General features: G+C 38.0%; 1 protein-coding gene across 3 annotated transcripts in view; it reads right to left on the reverse strand.

The window, feature by feature from the left end:
* Rasal2 (RAS protein activator like 2) overlaps positions 1-18,520 on the reverse strand; it is a 263,457-nt gene that overhangs the window by 234,368 nt on the left and 10,569 nt on the right. The window lies entirely within an intron of this gene.

Raw genomic sequence — 18,520 nt, forward strand, 5'->3', positions numbered from 1 at the left:
TACGGAACAGACCAAGTTTGGTAGTATCGGAAGAAAGAATAGTTTGAGGTCTAGAGCCCTGGGTTGATAAATCTCATGTGAAAATTATGGCAAGTTAACTATAGGATCTTTAAAAGGCCCTCCCAATTTTGTTCTATGAAATGAATTTTTCCACAAAAGGGGGAGGGGGTACTTTCACAACTAATTTCCTGCAGCTTTAGTAGTATAAATAGAGAAAACTAAAGCAAATACACCAAAGGCCTTCGAGGCTGTTATTATAGGACAACAGAGAAAATAAGAGTTACAAAAGTAACATTAATTCTGTTTCCTTTTTACAACTTGAACTAAATTTATCAGGAATACTTTTAACTATACTCCCAAGAAACTACCTAATAATCTATCCTGAATTTCTAAAAATCATAGCACTACCAATGACAGGAATGTTGCTGTCCTGACTTCTTTCAATTAAAGGACAAAGTTGATAGTGCTTTTGTTATTTTCATGGGCAACACTTTACCACCCCTTTGTGCCTTTAAATGCTACCTTTCCACAAGAGAAAATAATTTCCTATGGCCCCATTTTAAGAAGTTACATATGTACTAAAGTTCCAGATAATTCCAAGCCAAGAAATAAAACTTAAACATACTTAACTACACTATCATTACGTGCTGCACAATAACAACTGCTTTAAAGATGTCTGGTAAGTATGTCTTCAAATCACTATCCTGTGGCATAGTTTACAAAACTGAAAATATTAAAATTAACCATTATAGGTTGAGTTTAACTCAGTCTGCAACTTGCAGGTCACATGTGACTGAACCAAAAGAAACTGTAAAAAGCAGAACCAAAGAATTAGGCTGTGCTCTGCCTAAGTATCTCACAAAGGGACATTTATTATCATTGCTGATCTAAGTAGGTGTTTTCCTTCTCCTGTGCTAAAATTCAGGCTTTAGGACTCTGAGTCACTTTGACTCAGCGAAGTCATAAGGCCACAGACTGGACACGACAGCATGCTATGTAATGAATGACATACAGTGTTTCTGAAGCATTATGAGTGTTGATAAAGGTCGGGCCCAGTGGTGTATGCTTTGAATCCTAGTACTTGATGGGAAAAGACAAGAGGATCTCTGTGAGTCCAAGGCCAGCCTGGTCTACAGAACAAGCTTCAAGACAGCCGGGGCTACACAGACAGACCCTATCTTGAAAGAAAGAAAGGCAGGAAGGCAGGAAAGGAAGGCAGGAAGGCAGGAAGGCAGGAAGGCAGGAAGGCAGGAAGGCAGGAAGGCAGGAAGGCAGGAAGGCAGGAAGGAAGGAAGGAAGGAAAGAAGGAAGGAAGGAAGGAGGAATGGAGGGAGGGAGGAAGAAGGAAGAAAGAAAGGAAGGGAGGAAAGGAGGAAGGGAGGGAGGGAGGGAAGGTAGGTAGGGAGGTAGGTAGGTATTTATAAAACTTATAGGAACCAAATGGATACTACTTATTTATTTCTCTTTCCTCCATAATCCATGGATACTACTTATTTATTTATTTCCCATTCCATAATCCATAAAGAACTTTCAAAAGAAGAAATTTCTCACAAACACAAAAAAGTTGTACAACTGTATTTATTCTTAAAACTTTCTACTTTTAACTACATTTTTAACAGTAAATGTTAATAAATATCCAGTCTACCTACAGATACATGGCTAAGTTTTTATAATGTACTAAAAGAATGATGTTTCTGTGTCTCTTACCCATTAAAGAATGCATGATGCACATAGCACATGACTGTGTCTTACTATGACAATTGAGCCAGAAAACTATGTTTCTAACAGCATTTTATTACACCCTATATCTATAAATAAATGTGTTATATACCTAGGAGGCTGAGGTCAAGGCCCAGTTGATAAAATACTTACACCTAAGCATGAGAAGCTTAGTTCTGGCTGTGGCACCCATGTGAAAATCAGGGCATGGAAGCATGCACCTGTAATCCCAGCACTGGGAAGGCAGGGAAGAGAGTATTTTGAGCTTTTGAGTCAGCCAATCTAGCCAAATGAGTGAGCAAGCTCAGTGACAAACCCTCTCAAAAGAGTAAAGTGGAATTCTGAAGAGATAGCCTGGTGGAAAAAGTACTTGCTGTTACAAGCATGAAGACCTGGTTTCAGAATCTTAGCACTCATGTATAAGCCAGGCACTGCCGAACTCAGCTTTAACCTCTGCCCCAGGTCAACAGTGGTGGGAAAGACATGAAGACAGGAGTATTACCAGGTGGACAAACAGCATAGTTCCAGGTTCAGTGAGAAATCCTGTCTCAAGAGACTTACGTGGAAAGTAATAAAACAAACCAGACATCCTCCTCTAGCCTCCACATGGTCACATAAACACACATGTGCGCACACATACCACACAAACACACACTAAATAAATAAACAAATATGGAGTCAGCAGATGGCTTAGCAGTTAAGAGCACTGTTTGCTTTTCCAGAGGTTCTGAGTTCAGTTCCCAGCACCCACATGGTGGTTCACAGACATCTATAATGGGATCTGATGCTCTCTTCTGTCATGCAGGCATACATGCAAATAGAGTGCTCATATGTGTAAATAAATAAATCTTTAAAAAAAAATATGGTGAAGTGTGATTAAACAAGACACAATGTCAACTTCTAGGCTCCTCACATAAACACATGTGCATGCTTATTTGCACACACACACACACAGACACACATACACACTCACACAGTTTGAGGACTATCATCTCAACTAAACAGCTACTGGAAGGAAGGAATCACATCTTCTTCCTCCTAGAACAGGATACAGGAAACAAAGATAAGTCAGGCTCTGGAGGCATACCTGAGTTTCAAATCCAAGTTCCACTACCAGTTTAGTAACCTTGAACAAGATACTCAACTTTTATATAGCTCTGTTTTTTCATCATAAAGAGTTTAAACGAATCTATCATTTGACCAAGTTCATTTACCATACATGTAGAAAGAGAAATCTTTACTGTATGTAAATGTGTGTAGATATACACACACAAGTATATAAAGTGCTACCATCAAAATAAACACTTCTGCTTCTACAGTATGTTTTCTTAAAAAGTATTCAATAAATGAGATGAACAGCTGGCCTTCCAATATTGCTCCAGATCCTAGATATGGCCTTACTGTAAACAGGACAGAGATGAAAACATGTTCTTCATTTTCTCTTCCATGTGCATTTTATTCCCAAAGCCAATGAACTAAACTTATAATTTGAATAAAATAGAATTAACAGTAAATCATAAGAAATTGAAAAAATGGGTTAGGACAAACAGATCTGCTTTGTCTTGCAAATCGGCAGCCATATAAATGGGATGTCAACTACACCCAAGTTTTTAAAGTGCTAAGAAACTTCACATTTTCCCTTCCTTCCTATGTTTTTAAATTAAGGCCAATTTTAGAATAAGTGACATCTGGAAAAGGGCTATGAGAGTGGACAAGGAAATGAGGATCAGAGGCAAGCTGTACACATGGCTTGTCTGTATTTCCTCATTTCAACAGGAACTGAGTAGTTTTTAGAAGCATTACAGTGCTTACCCAAACAACAGGATTTATACAGTATAAATAAGTTTCACTCTTAGGAGAAGCTAAAAACTAAATATTAGCTGTAATTATATTTAGCCTGGCTTCAAGTATCTAAAGCTCTAGTTGATTCTTATATCAAAAACAGATTATCCAGACGGCACATGCTGGTGAGGATGCAGAGCAAGAACACCCCTCCACTGTTGGTGGGAGTGCAAATTCGCACAACTATTGTGGATATCAATCTGGAGGTTTCTCAGAAAACTGGGAATAGATCCACCTCAAGAACCAGCTATAGGGGCTGTAGACATGGCTCAGCAGATAAGAACACTCTCTGCATTTCCAGAGGTCCTGAGTTCAATTCCCAGCAACCACATGGTGGCTCACAACCACCTGTACTGAAATCTGATGCCCTCTTCTAGAATGTATGTGTACATGTAGATAGAGCACTCATACATAAAATAAATAAAATTAAAAAAAAAAACCAACTATACCACTCCTAGGCATATACCCAAAAGATGCTTCACCATACCAACAAGGACACTTGCTCAGCTATGTTCATAGGAGCTTTATTTATAATAGCCAAAAACTGGAAACAACCTAGATGTCCCTCAACCTGAAGAATGGATAAAGAAAATGTGGTACATTTACACAATGGAATACTACTCAGCAATTAAAAACAAAGACATCTTACAGTTTACAGACAAAGGGATGGAACTAGAAAAGATCATCTTGAGTAAGGTAACCCAGACCCAGAAAGCCACACGTTATACACTCACTTATAAGTGGATATTAGGCATAAAGCACAGGATAAACATGCTACAATCCACGGACCCAAAGAAGCCACGGAGGACCCAAGGGAAGATGCTGAACTTTACTCAGAAGAGGAAATAAAATAGACCTGTGAAGTAGAGGGAGGGAGGAACTGGGTGGGACGGTAACAGGGGTGGTGAGCAGGTATTTGGAGAGAAGGTGATGAGAACCAGGAGAGAGAACAGAAATTGGTGTGGGAGGGGAGGGGTCATTTCTGGGGCAGGGAAGGTTCCTGAGAGTCCATGGGGGTGATCCCAGCTAAGACTTCTAGAAACAGGGATTAAGGAGCCTGAAGTAGCCACCTCCTGTAGCCAGGTGGGACTTCTAGTAGAGGGAGGAAGATACCACCCATAAAGCCTTAGACCCAAAATTTGCCTTAAGAAGTGTAGGAGTAAAGATGGAGCAGAGATACTGAGGGAATGGCAACCAAATGACTGACCCAACTTGAGACCCAACCCATGGGAGAAAGCGAATTCATGACACTATTAATGATACTCTGCTATGATTGCAGACAGGAGCATAACTCCTCTGAGAGGCTTCCATTCAGCAACTGATAGAAACAGATGCAGAGACCCACAGACAAACAACAGGCTGAGCTCTGGGAGTTCTGCAGAAGAGTGGAAGGAAGAATAGAGGGAACCAGAGGTGTCAAGACACCACAAGAAGACCTAAAAAGTCACCTAAACTGGGCCCTTGGGGACTCACAGAGACTGAACATCCAACCAAAGAGCATGCATGGGCTGGACTTATACCCTCTGCACATATATAGCAAAACTACAGCATTCGTCAACAGGTTAGTGCCTTGGCGATGTTGAGTAGGAGCTATCTCCGACTCTGTTGCCTGCCACTGGATCCCTTCCCCCTAGCTGGGCTGCCCTGTCAGGCCCCAGTGGGAGAAGATGTAGTCATTTCTGCTGCTATGAGGTGCCAGGGTGAGTTGATACCCATTGGGAACCTCTCCTTCTCTGAGAAAAAGGAGAGCGAGGAGAATGGAAGGAAGGACTGGGAGGAGAAGCAGCAGGGGTCTGGGATCAGGCTGTAAAGAGATTAAATTAATAAATAAATAAATAAATAAAAGACATATATACTTATTTTGCCTGTCTACAAAGACCTCTTAATTGAACCACCTTAAATAGAAAAGCAATATATGTAATCTGTTGGAGCGTCTCTAACAGGAGTCATAAACCTTAGTACACACCTCATCTGTCAAAATACAGTGATTTAACACAGCACTTAGAAAGTCTGATTAGAGGAAGAGGGGAAATTCCAGGGATTCTTCATTATTAGTAGGTGTGGCAGCTAACTTTTTTAGTGATCTGAAAGAATTATTTTGGAAAATTATGGTCAACAGCTGAAACTGGCACCATGTTATATCTACTTATGCTGAAATCCTAGTACTCTCCATCCACAGACTACAGAATACTTAGCATCACCATGAGCCTGTGGTTGGCTTGCTTAAGAACTAAAATTAATTATTAAAAAAAAAAATGGGTCTGGAGAGATGGCTCAGTGGTAAAGAGCACTGGCTGCTCTTCCAAATGGACCCGGGTTCAATTCCCAGCACCCACATGGCAGCTCACAACTGTCTGTACCACCAATTCCAAGGAATCTGACACCTTCACACATAAAATAAAATAAATTATTTTAAAAAAAGAGCTAAAATTAAATTTAAATAGAATCTTCAAATATAGCTTGTGAACAAAAATATAAAAGTATTACTGGTTCATTTTTTTGAAGAACAACTGGATTATAAAATTTGAAAATCAAAATCATTATATTTTCTGTTTTAACATTTCATGTAATATGTAAAACATACCCAGAAAAAATCAAAACAAAATATTCTCTGGTTCTGAAAACCCTGGTTCTTTGACATTTATCTTTCATATACACAGAGATTTGCCTCTAACAGACAGTATAGTCAGTTCACAAACTAGTCTTTTTATTATCCTACTCCAGCATTTTAATTAGGATTCCTATAGGATAGCATGGATAAATACCCTTTTGTGCTGTTTTTTATATATAATCATCACTGCTCTTCATTACTAAATACCTGAAAATATCCATATGACCTCTGTTTTTCTGAAAGAAACATAGTGACAGCACGCAGAGTCAATTTCTTTCTGACTTAATGGACCTCCCCAAAGTCTATGTCAGCTTAGTGCTAGCTTTGTAAGAAAGACGAACAAGCTTGTATTTGTCTTATTTTCCCCTCAAATCAGAAGCCAGGTTGCCGATAAAGCACATATCTTCATATTTGCTTAACATTTCAAACTAATTCTGTTGAACATTTTATGAATGAAGCTGGTGGCACATTCAGCCATTATCTAGCAGTAACAACAGGAGTCAGCTCCAGGAACTCCATGCTCTTTTGAGAAAACTCAGGGTGCCCTTTGTCTTCAAGGTACAGAGACCCATAAATACAAAAGAGGCAGTCTAATAACGACTTAGTCCTATAAAAGGGCTTGGCTTTTAGATATCTATCTCCAAAAGCTGCCACAGAAACCCAGAAAACAAAACCAGCCTCAACGAGGAGAAATCCAAAAATGAAGTAAATGGGAATAAAAAATGCTAAATAAAAGGGCGGAAAGTAGGACCAAGTTTGTTTGGTTTGCTAGTACTGGTTTTTATTTTTCAATTATTTGTTCTTATTTTTGTTTTCAGTTATACACAAAGTTATACAAACCAGGTAGAGAGAAGTTTGGGCTCTAGAGAGAAAGACTGACAGCATAAGATGCAAAGAGAAAGCAGAGCTATGAGCTTTCTGCTAGTAAAGAATAGAATGGAAAATGGTAAGTCTCAATTTAGTAACCAATATTGTATCTACTTCACAAAATTGTTATAAAGAACCTCAAAAAAATGCCTATCATGATTTCATGTATTATATAAACCTAAGCTCCTGTTCTTGTAAACTCAATATATAGTTTTCATTAAAAAGGAAACCAAAAAAATAAAAAAACAAAAAACAGGAAATTAGAGCAGGCAGTAAAATTTTATTCACAAAAAACTCTGAAGGTAAGCTTAGTTGTAAACATATTAAAATGAATAGAATTCCCTTTTTATTAGCAATATTTAAAACAGCAAAGGAAAAAGACACATGTACAATAAATAGAAGGCAAGAGGTCAGACAATGGAACATTATATAACAGAAATCTAAGAAAACTTATAGAAGCTCAGAGAACAGAACATTTCTTTTAGCCATGGGCAGGGGGTTGGGAGGAACAAGCAAAGAGACATCAAAAACACTTTTAAGGACTAAACGTGTATCCCCATAGCATAGTGTGAGGCTATCCCCCTGAACCCTCAATTCAATCCCCAGCACCAAAGAAAGAAAGAATAAGGCTTGAAGTAAAATGTCTGATTTACACGGGGTTATGATGGATGAAATATACAATTCTCTAAAAAGAAATGCTTCCAGTTCACCAGTGGAAGACTGTGCCTGCAAACATTACTCTGAAACTATTTATTCACTGTTAAGCCAGAAGTTACACTTGATGGATCTCCCTATACTACCCCACATCTCCTGCCCCCATCCATTTCTTTACCAAGTCTTCCTAATTTTAATCTTCTAAATATCTTACAAATTTATTTTTGCTGAATGGTGGTGGCACACACCATTAATCCCAGCACTCAGGAGTCAGAAGCAGGTAGACCTCTGGGAGTTCAAAGCCAGCCTGGTGTAGAGTGAGTTCCATGATAGCCATGACAGCCAAGGCTATATAAAGAGAAGCCCTGTCTCGATAAACCATAAACTATTTAGTTCTCTCTTCATCATTTCCTTGACCCAAATTACCATTATCTCTTACCTGAACAGCCTTCAGACTGGTTTTCCACACTATATCACCATCACCTTCTAGATCCACATCTTTGACACAAGTTTTTCTCTAGCCTTACTTTAAACTATTTGCCCTCCTAACATTTGTGTTTCAAACATTCTCGCCTTCATAACAATCCTTAAAGTCACCATGCTCACTGAGAACCTCTATACAGACTATCCTTTCAACCTAGGCCTTCACCTGCTAATTTCCTTCACCTAAGTAGTAACAGCTATTCAGCCTTTAAGACTGTGCTATATAACTTTCTCATTAAGGCCTTTCCTACTGTCTTACACTAAATTTGATCATTTTAGGTTTGCATTCTTGAAGAATCATGTGCCTCCTTTTAAAGTGCTTATTAAAGTTACAATTTTATGTTTATGTTCTGTTTATCTGATTGTGAATATCTGACTAAACAAAAACTCCTTGATCATGCCTAGGCCCATAAATAATTTTGCCTTAGATCAGACCTACCAACATACCTATTATTACTTAAAGACTTCCTTTTCATGAAAATATATATAATAAGCCAATAAACACAGCATTAATCAATGTCCTACCTGTGGTACAACACCTGTCTTGGAGACTCCACGTGGTTCCCTCGCCAGGTCCCTCCGTTCTAACCTCCTAGCCTCTGTTTAGAAAACCGCCCTCTTCTAAGAGAACAGTATTATTCACAGGCTGTTAGTAAGGAACCTGAGAAGTGCAGCTTAATCCCAGAAGCACTGACTTGATTTGCTGAAAGATAGCAATTTTTAAGATGGGAGAAAGCACTTCAATAGTTATTCAAGTCAAATACAAATTCCAATTTTAATTATACAATTTACAAAAAGAGATACAGGAAAAAAAGAGAGAGGTTACAGTACTCTGTACCCCAGAGGTAGAACCATAGCTGTATATTTTCACTCATGCCATTTTTATGTGAATTCTAGGGATCACTCTCATGTCCTAATGCTTACAAAACAAGTACTTTGCCAACTAAGTGTTCTCTCCAACCCTTAGAAGATACTTCTTTAAAAAATAAAAAATAAAACAAGACACAGATTATGGATCACATACCTAATAAACTATGTCCAAGATATACGAAGAAGCCACACAATTCATGTATTCAGATTTAAATGTCACTAAAGATATATAAATGCCTCATAAAGCACATGAAGTGTTCAATAGTATTCATCTTTAGGGAAATGCAAACTAAAACCACAATGGATATTGCCATACCTCTTGAATGCTAAAACTAACAACACAATATGTTAGAAAGCCATAGATGTTTGTTTTCATACAATATATTCTGATTATGGTTTTCCCTGCACCAAGTCCTCTTAGCTCCTTCCCAACTCCCCACCCACCCAATCCATACCTTTTCTTTCTTTTTCTCATTGGAACACAAACGATTCCCTGAACTCTGAAGGGAAGGACTTAATGACATCACATTTAGGATGGAATATTCCATAGTTTCTCATTCTCTGCATACTGTCTCATTGTCAATATCTTTTTGTTCCCATCTGCTATAGGAGGAAGCTTCTCTGATAATGGCTGAAGACAATGATCTATAGATCTGAGTATAGCAGAATATCATTAGGACTCATTTAATTACTGTATTGCTTCAAAGAAGTGGTTCTCAATCTTTCTAATGCTGCAACAATAAAATTATTTCATTGCTACTTCATAACTATAATTTTGCCACTGTTATGAATCATAATGTAAATACTTGATATACAGGATATCTACTATGCAACCCCAAAGAGGTCACGACTCACAGGTTGAGAACCACTGCTTTAGAAGAACAGTGGTACTTGGTTTTGTCTAGGTCCTTAAAATATGCAGTCTCAGGTTCTTGGTCAGCCAAGCAGCAATGAGTATGGGTCCCATTGCATGGAGTGAACCTCAAATCTAATCATATCTTGGCTAGTTACTCCCACAAGCTGTGTACCATTACTGTATCAGCATTATCCTCCTGGTAGTTTGCCACTGTAAAATGAAGGGCTGGTAGCTAGACTGGCATTTACCTTTCTCCTCTGGTAGCACACAGAGTAACATGAACACTAGTCAGTATGAGTAAAGGCTCTAGGTAGGCCCCAACTCAACTTCTCCATGTTCAGTAAGTTGTGTAGGTGTGTGGGAGTCTACTAGATAGAGTTGAAGTCTGACATTTACAATAGTGCTCAGTCTATAATGATAAACTCTTCTCTCTCTCCCTAATCTAGAAACCCCATATCCTTTAAGAAGCTTCACATAGCCCTCAGGGAAAATTACAGGTTGGACCCTTTCCGGATAAGAAAACCTGTTTAATAAGCATCTGGGACTACTCACCCTATGCTAATAAGATGTCCTGGTATCTTGACTTTCCACCAATGACCTTTGACTTTACCTGGATATTTTCCCCCATCCATAGGATAATTAAGAGTTTTGTTCTCTTTCTTGTCATATGACTGTGCTACTGCATATAAAGGAGGTACTGAACCACAGCATGCAAATCAAGTATCCCCAGCACCTCTAGCCCCAGCAAATCAAACACATTCACTCCCATTACCCAGAGTTTATAAATCCCTGGTTTCACACAAAATAAAGGGGCAACACGCTGCATTGCTCTATGATACCATCAGCCTTCTCATTTATTCTGGGGGAGGGAGGGCTTCCCTCTACTGCAGAAACTCACCACTTAACTCCCGGGGCTTGGCTGGGAGCCTGCTGGACCTCCAAGAGCTGGATGACTGCTGGGGAAGGAAGTACCCTGCCCCACGGATCTTGTACCCACCTTCTGGCCTGCTGGGCCAGCACCTCACCTGGCCTACCTTCGAGCCCACTGGGCCTCAGCCTCCCCAGTTTTGTGTTTCAGCTGCAAGCCAATCAGACATGGGCTTTTGTTCTGCTATGCTTAGACAGCATCTTAACCAAGGAGCTTTAATACTTTGGTATCATTACAGGCTTCTGGAACTCCCAAATTTCTACTGCCTCTGACACCAGCAATCTCATTTAAAAGAGCTACCTATAACACCCAGGTAGAAAACTCACTTCACCTCCCAGGAGTCTCTCCCTAAAGCTCTCTAGCAGTTACTGAGAGAAATGAAACCCTGATCCCTGGTCACTGTTTTTCTTCTGAAAGCCGTGTCCCAGACTTCCACCAAGTAGAGAATGACATAGGTGTTGTCTTTAGCAACAGGGCCTAACCATCAGTTTGGGGAGAGCACGGAATAGCCTTTACAATAGCATACCCTATTTGGGGGTATCCAAAGAGCACCTTTCAAGAGCAATTCGATTATATATAACTCATCCCCAGAATTGGAGGTTTTATTTGGTGACAATAAAAGTCCTAGTCAGGACTTTGTCTCCCTTGTTATTTGGTGATTTCATTTAGATTTACTTATTTCTTTTGCATGTGTAGCTTCTACTGAATTCGGTTTTCATATACCTTTCAAATGGCCCTTAGTTTTAGCTGTCCCTTCCTGTATTCCCTCCCTTACCTAAATCTCTTCATTTGATCCTCCCACTCTAGTTCTGCTTCTATTTCCCCTGCTCAGGGAGATTTATCGTGTCTCCCCCCACCCCCACCCCTGTCCCTTACTCTTTACCTAACTTCAGATATTATATGTAGCCTGCTTATTAAAAACTTACAGTTAACATCCACATAAAAGTGAATATATACATATTTTGGAGTCTGGATTACCTCACTCAGGATATTTTTTTTTTCCTAGCTCCATCCATTTATCTGTGAATTTCATGATCTTCTTTTTTTGACAGCTGAATAATATTGCACTAAGTAAATGCATAACAATTTTCTTTATCTACTCTTCCACTGACAGACAACTGGACTGCTTTCAGTTTCTGGCTATACTGAATAAAGAAGCAATGAACATGGCTGAACAAATGCCTCTGTAGGATATAGAGTCCTTTGGCTATATTTCCAAAAGTGGTGTAGCTCAATCTTCAGATAGATCTATTTCCTCCTTCCTACAGTGGCTGTTCCAGTTTGCACTCCCATCAGCATGAATGAGTGTCCCCCTTACTCCACATTCTCATAACCATAAACTGCCATTTTTTTTTAATCTTGGTCATTATGATTGGTATAATATGAAATCTCAAAGCAGTTTTGATTTGCATTTCCCTGATGACTAAGGATGTTGAACATCTGAGTGTGTCTCAGCTATCTTTGTTTCATATTTTGAGAATTCTGTTTAGATCTGTACATCATTTTTAATTGGGTTTTCTTGAGGTCTAGTTTTTTTTAGTTCTTTAGGTATTAGACCTCTACTGGATATGTAGCTGGTAAAAATTCTTTCCCATTCTGTATCCTGCCACTTTGTCCAAATAATGGTGTCACCTGCCATAAAGAAGCTTTCAGTTTCTTGAGATCCTGCTTGTTATTGTTCTTGGAGACTATACTATTGGTGCTTTGCTCATAAAGTCTCTTCCTATGCCAGTGAGTTCAAGACTATTACTCACTACTTTCTACCTGATACAGTGTATCTGGACTTATGTTAAAGTCTTTAATCCATATGAAGTTGAGTTTCGTGCAGGGTGTTAAGTATGGAACTATTTGCATTCTACTACATGCAACTATTGCATTCTACTACCCAGTTTGACCAGCACCATGTGTTAAAGATACTATCTTGTTCTGGCTTCTTTATCAAAAATCAGGTACCCAGAGTTGTAGGAACTGGCATCTGGGTCTTCAATTCAAGTTCATTGATCAACATGTCTGTTTCTATGCCAATACCATGCTGGTTTTGTTACTATAGCTCTGTAATACAATTTGAACTCTGGGATGGTGATACTTTCAGCAGTTCTTTTTTCATTCAGGATTGTTTTCACTGGCCTAAATTTCCTGTGTTTCCATATAAAGCTGAAGATAGTCCTTTCAAGATCTGTAAAGAATTGTGTTAAAATTTGATGGGGCCTGCTTTGAACTTGTATATTGCTTCTAGTGGGATGCCCATTTTTATTATGTTAATCCTAACAATCCATGAACATAAGAGCTCTTTCCATCTTCTGATATTTTCTTTAATTTCTTTCTTTAAAAAAATTAGTTTTGCTTATTTATTTTTTTAATTTTATTTATATATCTATTTATTACAATTTATTCACTATCTATCCCCACTGCAGGCCCCTTCCTTGTCTCCCCCCAGAACCTTCTCTCCCTCCCTCTTCTCTCTCTATGTCCTTTCCCTAGTCCCCTGATAGGGAGGACCTCCTCCCCTTCTATCTGACCCTAGCTTATCAGGTCTTATCAAGGCTGGCTGCATCATCTTCCTCTGTGGCCTTACATGGCTGCACCCCCCAGGAGGAGGTGATCAAAGAGCCAGCCACTGAGTTCATGTCAGACAGTCCCTGTACCCCTTACTAGGTAACCCACTTGGAAATTGAACAGCCAATGGGCTTCCTTTGAACAGGGCATCTAGTCCCTCTCCATGCATGGTCCTTGGTTAGAGTATTGGGCTCTGCAAGTCCCCAAGTTTTTATCATATAAATCTTTCACTGGCTTGGTTAGAGTTATCCCCAAGATATTTTACATTATTTGAGGCTATTGTGAAAGGTGTTATTTCCCTGATTTCTTTCTTAATCCATTTGTCATCTGTATATAGGAGAACTACTGATTTTTGTGTGATGATTTTGTATCCTGCTACTTTGCTAATAGTGTTTATTAGCTATAGAAGTTTCCTGATTTTTAGGGTCACTTACGTATACTACTATATCATCTACAAATAAAGATACTTTGACTTCTTCCTTTCCTTCTTGAATCTCCTTCAGTTGTCTTATTGCTCTAGTAAAAATTTTTTGAGTACTGTAGTGAATAGTTATGGAAAACTTTGTCTTATTCCTGGTTTTAGTAGAAATGCTTAGGTCTTCTCTCTGTATAGGTTGCTATTGGCTGCGGGCTTGCTATAAATCACCTCTATCGTGTTGATGTGTGTCCCTTGTACCCCTCGTCTTTCTAGAACTTATATCATGAGGGGAGAGATAGATTTTTCTACATCTAGTAAGATCAATATGTATGCTTTTGTCTTCCAATCTGTTTATATGGTGTACTGATCCATTTACATAGTCTGGACCATCCCTGAGTCTCTGTGATGAAGCCTACTTGATCATGATGGATCATCATTTTTAGATATTCTTGGATTCTGTCTGCGAGTATTTTATTAAAAAATTTTGCACCTATGTCCATAAGGGAAATTATTCTGAAATTTTCTTTCTTCATTGCATCTTTTTATGGTTTAGGTATCAGAGTAACTATGGCCTTGTACAAAGAATTGTGCAATGTTCCTGCTTATATTTTATAAAATAATCTGAAGAGTAATAGCACCAATTCTTTGAAACTGGTAAAATTCTACAATAACATCATCTGGCTTTGGGTTTTTTGTTTGTGTGTTTGTTTTTGGTTGGAAGACTTTTAATTAATTACTGCTTCTATTTTAATATGGATTATAGGACTGTTTAAATTGCTTATCAGATCTTGATTAAACTTTGGTAGGTGGTATAAACCAAAATAATTACTCATTTCTTTTAGATTTCCCAATTTGGTGGAGTACAGGTTATTAATGTATGTCTTTATGATTCTCCAGATTTCTACAGTGTCTGCTGTTATGTCCCACTTTTTGTCTCTAATTTTGTTATTTTGGATCTTCCCTTTCTGTCTTTCAGTTAATTTTCAAAATGGTTGGTCAATCTTACTGATTTTCTCAAAGAACTTTGTTTCATTGATAATTTGTATTTTTGTTTGTTGTTTCTATTTTATTGACTTCAGCCCTGAATTTGATTATTTCTTGCCATCTACTCCATTTGGGTGTGATTTCTTTTTGTTCTTAGAGCATTTAGGTGTGCTCTTAAGTTACTAATATGAGATCAGTCCTTTTTTTTTTTTAATGTAGGCACTTACTGCTATGAACTTGCCTCTTAGAACAGCCTTCACTATGTCCCTTAAGTTTTGAGTATGTTGTGGTTTCATTTCTAGTCAATCTTAAAATAATGTTATAATTTCTTTCCTAATTTCTGTCTTGACCCATTTTTCATTTAGTAGTGAGTTGTTCAATTTCCATGAGTTTGTAAGTTTCTGTTGATATCTAGCTTTAATCCATGGTGGTTAGATAGGTTGCAGGGTGTTATTTCAATTTTCTTTTATCTGTTGGGACTTGCTTTGTGTCCAAGTATGTGGTCAATTTTGGACAAAGTTCCATGAGCTGCTGAAAAGGGTATATTATTTTGTGCTTGGGCAAAATGTTCTGTAAATAACTGTTAAATCCATTTGATTTATTACATCATTTAGCTATAGCATTTCTCTGGATTTTAGATTTTCACTGGATGATCTATCTACTGATGACAGTTGGGTATTGAAGTCTCCTTCTATCACTGTGTGAAGGACAATACAGGAATTAAGCGATAGTAGTGTTACTGTTAGAAACCTGGTACCCTTTTGTTTGGTGCAAATTTAGAAGCAACCCGAAACTAAGCATAAGAGATAACAAAAGACAGCATTATGGTGAGTATATATATTGTCCTTTTCGGTCTATTCTGTTCAGTTTTGATTTGAAACATACTCTGTCTGTATTAAAATGGCTGTACCAGCTTAGTTCTTGGGTCCATTTGCTTAGAATATCTTAGTCCATCCTTTTGCCCTGATGTGATTACTATCCCTGATGTTAAGATATTTTTCTTGGATACAGCAGAAGAATGAATCCTGTTTTTGATCTGGGGAAGTGAGACAGTTGGTTTTATCAATTAGCAGTGTTTATTTATTCCTGCAATTTTCTTGTTATAGTGTGATTTCCTCCCCTCTCCCCACCCCTACATACATACACAGACCTAGAGCTGGATTTACAGATAGCTTAAAGATGATTTCATCATAGATGTCATTTTATTTTGTTTTGTTTTTCTCCCCCTATTGTGATTGAAAGTTTTGCTGGGTATAGGAGTCTAGGCTGGCATCTGTGATCTCAAGAATGTTTATAAAACATTCTTCCAGGCCCTTCTGGCTTTTACAGTCTCTACTGAAAAGTTACATCTGCCTTTATATTCTCCTTGGTCTTTTTCCCTTGAGATTTAAATATTCTTTTTATAGTTGCTGTTCTGTATGTTTAGTGTTTGATTATTTGTTGTGGGGAATTTTTATGGTTCAGTCTATTTGGTGTTCTGTATGCTTCTTGTACCTTCACAAGCACTTCCTTTTTTTAAGTTAGGGAAATTTTCTTCTATGATTTTGTTGTGCCTTTAACCTGCTTCTCCTTCCTCTATTATTCCTCTATTATTTACAGATTTGGTCTTTTCATGTTGTTGCAGATTTCCTGAATGTTTTATTCCTAGATTTTCTTGTATTTAACATTTTCTTTTACTGATTTGACAAAATTGATTTCTTCTTTCTTGTCTGCAATGCCTAAGATTCTCTCTTCCATCTCTTATATTCTGTCAGTGAAGCTTACCTCTAAGATTTTTGTTTAACTTCCACAATTTTTCATTTCCAGTTTCCCCTTAGTTTGAATTTTCTTTAGTGATTCTATTTCTACTTTCATGTCTTGAACTGTTTTCTTCCCTTCATTCCACTGTATTTTCATAGATTGCATTAATGGGTATGTTCGTTTCCTCTTTAAGGACCTTGAGCTTCTTTCAAATGGCTACTTTAAAGTCCCTGTCTTGTATTTCAGCTATATTGTATTTCTCAGGGCCTACTGTAGTAGGCTTGCTGGGTCTAATGGAGGCACATTGGTTAATATTGATTGTGTTTCTGTGCTGGTGTCTAGGGATCTAGGTACTGACATCTGGTCTGATTTTTGGTGGATAGGTTTTCTGTTCCTTGGTTTCTGTTACCTTCTGATTGGCTAGTACAGAGTGTATCTGAATCCCTGCCAGGCTAGTCCCTGGGGGTTCCAGGTAGAATATATTTCTAGAGTTGCAGGCTGACACACACAAAAAAAAAATGGGAATGGGCTAGAATTGGGAATTGGGAGGAAGGGGAGTGCTAAAAGGGTCCATGGGATGAAGAAAAGCTGGATATGACGTAAAGTTTGGCAAAGTACCCAGGGAGCTGGGTCAGAGAGGGAGGACAGATCTCTCCAAGTAGTCTGCTCCAAGGGCTGAGGATGAGACTGGGAAATGGAAATTGGAGGACAGGAAGAAGAGTCAGATGTTTCCTTCTTGATTGTACGGATGGTCATTTACATATTTCAAAACACATTTCTATACTTTAAAATATGCGTGCTTTGTTCTATCAATTTCATCTTATTAAATGCTTTTTGAAACTCAAATTAATCAGAATGTTAGATTTTTAATTTACTCCCCACTCCTGAACTGGCCACAGTTAATACGAAGACAAACACAACTCACAGTCTTTAAGATTTTATACTTCTGTCACACCTGCATAATCTTTTTGAAAAATAATTCACTAGGATATGCATAAAGCACTTAGCACTGCATCCAGTTCGTAATGAACACTCCACAGTATTTCATACCATCATCATGCTCATGCTCATGCTTGTGACTGTGATTAGAGAATAGATTAATACATAATTTGAAATTTGAAAAATCTGACACTTTGAAAATCGGCAGTGTCTACTAAAAATTCATGCAAAAGGAGCAAATAGACAATTTCTCCAAAGACAACACAAAATGATGAACGCTCATGAGAAATGCTCAACATTGGTAATAATCAGAGAAATATAAATCAAAACTGCTTCAAGATGGCTATTATCAAAAAGAAAAGGAGAAGATCTAAGAGCTGCCAATGGCAGGGAGAAACTAGAAGCCTTGTGCACTGCTGAGAAGACTTTTAAAGGGCAGCTAAAAGGCGGCAGTTTCTTAAAAGCTTCAGAACCACCACAAATCTAAGCTAGGGTACTCAGGTCTACTTCTAGATGTACCCACAAAATGGAAAGATGAGAATCATCTTGTCATAGGGTCACCATTTAAGAATGGAAAGCTGAGCCAGGGGTGGTGCACACACCTGTAATCCCAGCACTCAGGAGGCAGAGGCAGGCAGATCTCTGTGAATTTAAAGCCAGCCTGGTCAACAAAGTGAATCCAGGACAGCCAGGGGTCTATTACACAGAGAAACCCTGTCTCAGGAAAAAAAAAAAAAAAAAAAGCACAAAACAGGCAAAAAAAAAAAAAAAAAAAAAAAGATGGAAAGCTGATAATCAAACAGATATTTGTATACCAAAGCTCATAACAGTATTACTCACAGTAACTAACAGTAACTAAAAGGTGAACAGAACTGAAGTCCATCAACAGATAAAAGGAAAAGCAAAATGCAGGATATGTAATGGAATATCATTCAGTCATAATAAAGAATAAAAATTTTAATAAATAGTGAATAAGGCTTAATGACATACTTAGTAAACACAACAAAGAAAACAAATACTGTATAATTTTATGGATATGTGAGGTATATAAAA

This window comes from Meriones unguiculatus, chromosome 11 (genome assembly GCF_030254825.1).
Source record: "Meriones unguiculatus strain TT.TT164.6M chromosome 11, Bangor_MerUng_6.1, whole genome shotgun sequence".
NCBI classification, from domain to species: Eukaryota; Metazoa; Chordata; class Mammalia; order Rodentia; family Muridae; genus Meriones; species Meriones unguiculatus.